Genomic DNA, 6,210 nt, shown 5'->3' with positions numbered 1-6,210 from the left:
TAATGGAAAGAACTGAGACCATTTGCTACAACGTTATGACCAATACATAGAAATAGTTCACACATATATCTAAACTAAATATATATATATATATACCATATTTGCTGAAAGCCAAAGACCTAAAGCAAAATAGATAGTTGATGAATATTTGTTGAATGCATCTTCTAAACACTAGGCTTTGGCAGGATTGATACTGACCATTATCACCATTGGATCCCTTGAATGTTACAATCATAAGTGCAGAAATATCTGGGTTGACATGTAAGTTTGGCAGAATTCCTTTCCTGTGTTTCATTACCGTCAGCATTGTTGTGATAAATCTACAACCCAAATATGCCTGGGCAGTGAAAACACAACTCAATTAATATGAATACATGCTGTGAGACTAGATTGGGCAGATCTACCAGTACACTACCATCTTCCCTATATAAGAGACCCCTTACAACTTGTGGTTTCTCCAGGCTAGGTGCTTATGCTCCACTTTACTTCTTCCTTCTCCGCCATTGTCCCATTTCTCTCTCTCTCTCTCTCTCTCTCTCTCTCTCTCTCTCTCTCTCTCCAAATTAAGGTGGGAAGCAGGTTTACAGGAAATCACCTGAGTGTTGACTCATTCTTTATTTCCAGCCCCTCACAGAAGAACAGAATTAACATCAAATACAATTAGCCCCGGGGCTGTCCGCAGCACAGCATATGTAAGAAAAACATAGCAGTGAAGACAACAGTTGCCGTGTGCTGGAACCCAAGACACATAGAGTTGATTCCATATCTTGATCTAGGTGCCATGCAATGAAACTTCATTGTCCTTATCCTTAAGATGCTGCATGCAAGACTGACACGGGGCTTAGCGCACATCTATGTTTGCACCAGTAGTTCTAGGGTGTGTAGTGATGGCAAGATTCCCTCTGCAAATAATTAGCTTAGAAAATACTTCTCTGAGGGTTTAGGTCGTCAAACCTGCATTACCTGGCAAACAAGCGTTACAGTGAGCAAAGGCCAGGGAAGCTAGTTTTGTCTTACATTTTTAGCCTTCTTTGAGGAACCAAATATAATCTTGTTCTGTGACAAATGTGAGCAATTGGCTGAAACACTCAAATGCTTAAGAGGACCCATCAAGATGAGGAAGTTTCTTTTGAGCTGATTCTTCATAATCCATGCATTGATGTATTTGCTTTTAAAATGTGCAACATTTTAAGCAAATGTATTATAATCAAGCACATACATGATTAAAGAGTCGGCTAAGCAGTCATGATACTTTGGGATGAAAAAATAGCATTATTACGTCTCCATGGAGGATCCCTCTTTAAATATATCTAGGTCAGTCTTTGTAATTTATTCCCATGTGTGAATATTTCATATTTGTACTATAGCTTTAAAAATCTGCTTTAGATATGACCTATTGAATTGCTATCATGGAAGTTGACGAATTAGCTCTGGCTTTCTGTTTCTCTTGTCCTGCTTCACACGCCCACACTTACCTCCTCTCACTTGCTTGTCTCAATACTCATAGATTTGTTAGACCTCTTATTATTAGGACTATGTAGGGGCAAGGTTGTGCTGCCATTAGCGAGCCGTGATCCTAGTTTTTTCTTTGCCTTGTCTCTTAATTATCTTTCATAATGCCCCGTTTTGCAAATTTGATAAATTTTCCATGAAGGCAACATTGATTTAATCCCAAGCCTGCTCGCAGTTATCTCAGTGTGGTCTTGCCATGGACCTTCCTCTCAGGCCTACCTTTTAGAGACATTGTCTTTGGTACCTGTGACCAACTTTTACACAGCATTCTTTCTGTCCCTTTGCCAAGCTGGGGACTTTCTGTGTTTTGTGCCTCTTGTTGTCTTCTTGCTTTTGTGTGTGGTGAAGGGCTTGCTTCGTTGAGCCCATTTTCTGAGAATGGATGCATGAAGAAAAATTTCCGGACATCTTGCATTTCAATGTTTCTGTCTCATTTGTAATTATCCTCCAGGATTTTGAGGCCATTGTTCAATATCCTTTTAGATTCTAGAATTGCTTTTGAGAGCTTTGAAATTTCTTCTTCCTGTTGCTTTTGATCTGACCTACTTTCCCTCCTACATGAATGGTATTTTCTTCAGCTCCATTTCAGAAATGCCTGTATCTGATGGGACCTGTGCAAGTCTTTCGTTCGCTTCAGCATTTGACAAAACTTTGGTCTGGAATCCATGCCATCAGATTTGCAAAGATCTCATGTCATTTTATAGCAGCATTTTCATCATTTCTAGCTTAGCATGAAATTCCTTATGTTAATTGAGTGACATTGTCCTTTAAAAATGAATTTTATCCCTCTGCTCATTGGCTCCACATTTTTTTCTAAATCTTTACTTTTTTAAAGTTCCTTATTCCAAGTCTTTGCTTGTAGTTGCAGTGAGCTGCTGGTTTTCAAAGAGTCAGTGAGGCAAAACAGTACCAAAGTAGTTCTGAGATGGTTGTCTCTTTAGGACTCTCCTTTTGAGCAGAGTGTTTTCCAGAGATGACCTTATGTGCGGTATATCAGATAGAATGCAGACACAGACACAGAGACCAGCGTGCTTTTATTAACCCTGATGCTACAGAGATCTGGAACATAATGTAAAACAAAGGTGCAGGCATCACATTTTATTTTTTTTTTTGTTTGTTTTGGATTTTTTATTTCTTCACAGTAATGCATTATTTGTGTTATAGATTAAGTATTTTGTATAATATACTGACTATACTGCAAATACTTACTTAGCAGGTTTTTTTAAGCTCTCATATGAAGAAATAACCACAGAAAAAAAAAGGTTTTCAGGATTCTTAATATTTTTTAAGAATATTAAGGACCCCCATACCAGAAGGTGTGAAAATTAGAACCATAAATATTCCTTATAAGACTACTATTATTATAGTCTTGTTTCTCAGGTACAATACTTTTATTTATCGTGGGATATTAACTTATGTTGTGTATGTGTGTTCTCTTTGTGTGTATTTATACATGTGCACTTTGCAATTACAACTTTTGTGTGCGCATACATGGTGAGTCTATGTATGTTTGTGTGTATGTGTGCATACATGTGTGTGGGGGCAAAAGGTTTCTATTGGTGTCTTCCTCTATCAAGCACACACACATTACTTTTGGGGACAAGGCCTCCAACTGAACAAGAGCTCATCAGTTGTTCAATAATATCTGGCCAGTGAGCTCCGGGAATCCCCCTGTACTCACCTTCCCAATAGTAGAACTGTAGAGATTCAAAGTGCTATTTCTGGCTTCTTCTCTTGGTTCTAGGAACCTGAACACTAGTCCTGAGGCTCCTGTGACAATAATTTTGCTGATTGGGCATCCCTCTGGCCCCTACAATATTTTATTTGAAACTTCTTTTTGTCTCAGGTGGTTTCTCTCTGCCTTCTTCCCTCTTTATCTCCACCCCCCATGCCCTAGAGGTTTTCCAGAGATGACTATTGGTCCCTCTCTGCTCCTATAAGAATCAGAGCTGGAAACAAACAATCAGAGTTCAGAGCATCAGCCTACATTTTCGCTGGTTATGTGTCTACTGAAGCACCAAATACAGAATTGGTGTCTTTGTATCTTTTCTATTACATTGATCTCATTTCCTAGAGCCTTTCCAGTTTCTTTCGGAGAATAATGAGGCTAAACTTCAAATCTGCTCTAGTTTGATTCTGTTTTTTAAAAAATATATTTATTCATCTGAGTTATTTTTTAAGTTTTTTATTGCTTATTTTATTTATTTACATGTCAAATGTTATTCCCCTTCCTGGTTTCCCTACTGAAAACCCCCTATCTCACTACTCCCCCTGCTTCTGTGAGGGTGCTCCCCCACCCACCCACCAACTCCTGCCTCACCACCCTAGCATTCCCCTACACTGGGGCATTAAACCTTCACAGGACCTAGGGCATCCCTTCCATTGATGCCAGATAAGGAGGCCATCCTCTGAATAATTCTGTTGCTGTAACAAATATAATGGCCAAAAAGCAAAAGGAGAGGAGAGGGACTTCATTGGATTAAGACTAGGAGCTCAATCAGGAACTGATGCAGAAACCATGGAGGGCTGGTGCTTGTTGTCTCCCTCACAGTCGTCACACTGGCTCATGTTTTGCTACCTTTCATTCATCTCTCTCTCTCTTTCTCTCTCTCTCTCTCTCCCATAGTGGAAGAGGCCCTTTTAAATCAATTAGCAATCAAGAAAATGCTTTACAGATATGCTCACAGGCCAATCTGAAAAAGGCAGGCTTTCAGTTGAGGTCCTTCTTCCCAGGTGACTCTAGTTTGGGTCAAATTGATAAAAACTTCAGTACAGAAGTCAATCATCAGACCTACCAGAAGGTTCTCAGCTTTGTAGTGAGATCTATACCTTCTTCTCTATGGAGAATCAACCTCCAGTGTGATGTGAGTCTATACTATAAGGTAATGTTCTTCATGTGCCTTTAAATAAAACTCCTCACCATCACCCCTCCCCCAGGCAGGTCTTTCCTAGCTCTGGTTTCTTGGCTTAGAACATCTGTGCCATTCAGGCTATTCTCCATTTTACCCACGGCCAAGTGAAAGCTTGGTTCTTCCTTCTTTGACATACAAGTTGTCACTTGCTCAAAGGCTCTCACTTTCCAAAATGCTGTTACATTTGGCTTTTTTCTCTTTTCTGTGAGTTTATGGTTATAAAAATATCAATATAAATATCTCTTCTAAGACTTGCTAATCTATAGCAGAATTGCTTGAGCGCGTTGAACATTCCATCATTATACAGAACTGGGTCCAATCTTTATATGGCCAGGCATGTGGCCAGTGTTTATTTTTGTGTTTCTTTCTGAAGAGTCCGAGATGATGTCAATTTCTGTTGCCAAAGTTGTCTCTAATTTCTCTGCTCAGTACATTTTTAGAAAAGGACAGATATGCTGGAAAATCTAGTATTAAAAATCATCCCTAAGATTTTCTTCTTTTCTTCCTCCTCCTCTTCTTGTTCCTCCTCTTTCCCCTTCTCTTTCTTCTTTTATCAAGGCATCAAATAAATACACTTGATTTCACTGAAGCAAAAATGAATTGCTATTTTAATTTTTTTATGAGCAGTTTCACAATGACAAGTGTTTTATCTTTTCCAATACTTTCTTATCAGATGAGCATTGACTATGTCTAGAATTTCATGTCCTGTAGGAAATGACACAAAATGCAGATATGCTGAATGTTCCATAGGAAATGCTTTTCTTGAGGACCTCTGTGAACTTGTTGATTTTCTTCTCTGAGTTCTTTTTTGCCTGTTTCCATAGCCTCAAGAGTGGCTTCTTCTTCCATGGTGGATCTTGGCCTTTTCCTTCCATTTCTCCTCCTGAGTGGCTATCACCACCTGGTACTTCCATCCTACCTCTTGAGCCCCAGGTAAGCAAGCTTGTTATAGGGTGGAGGGATCCCATCCAGCACCTTGAGGCCTTCCAGGGCAGCCATACCTACCTAATTTGGACTTGGGGAGCAACATGTCTCACACAGTGTGCCCAAAAATTTAGCTGGGGTCTCAGAACGGGTAGGGCCCTCAAGAGGGGTTGTTGTTCATCCGCTCTCAGAGAAAGGCCAGATAGTTTAACTTGTTTCTGTAGAAATTTCCAGAAATGCTGATGCCCTCACAGTGTACAACCACCACCTTCTGGCCCAGCAGTGCCTGCTTGGCCACAATGGCCACCTGGCAGCCGAGAAGATGGCTGAGGCCATCCAGCAATAGAACCTGCCCCTCCACCATCTTTGGCAGCTGCCTGGGAAAAGCTATAGGGATATTTGTTATCATGCACATTCATTAATATTTATTGAACTCTGTAAGTCTTGACCTCTAGTCATATCTCAGTAGTGTTTAGAGAGACTGTATCACTTTTGAAGACCATTTAAAGCCCAGCTGGTACTGAAAACACTTTTAGAAAAAGGACTAACTAAAATCTACCAATAGAGAAACATATCAGTGCATCTTGGTTTGATCTTTAAAAAGACACTTCCATTTTCCATTTGTTCAAGTGGACCAAGGAGTGACACTTCCCTTACCTGAGGGTCTTGTATACAGAACACCTTAACTCTAGGGATTCATTTATAGGCTGCTTCCCTCTACCCTACATATTTCTCTGCCTTCTGCAGTCAAGGCAGCGGTGTTCTAATACATGTCTCAGAGAATTCAAGCTGGAGGTAAGAAGGAAGAAGTTAAAATGTATGGTTCTTTGACCATTTATTGGGAATTATAGGGAGGGCTTTA

The 6,210-nt window shown here is 39.9% G+C and overlaps 1 pseudogene; it reads right to left on the bottom strand.

The window, feature by feature from the left end:
- Positions 1 to 5,122: 5,122 nt before the first annotated feature.
- Positions 5,123 to 5,712, bottom strand: Gm49174 (annotated as a pseudogene).
- Between the last annotated feature and the right edge of the window lie 498 nt (positions 5,713 to 6,210).

Source organism: Mus musculus, chromosome 14 (genome assembly GCF_000001635.26).
Source record: "Mus musculus strain C57BL/6J chromosome 14, GRCm38.p6 C57BL/6J".
NCBI lineage: Eukaryota > Metazoa > Chordata > Mammalia > Rodentia > Muridae > Mus > Mus musculus.
The sequence above is the reverse complement of the archived record's forward strand: the minus strand, read 5'-3'. Positions and strand labels throughout refer to the sequence as shown.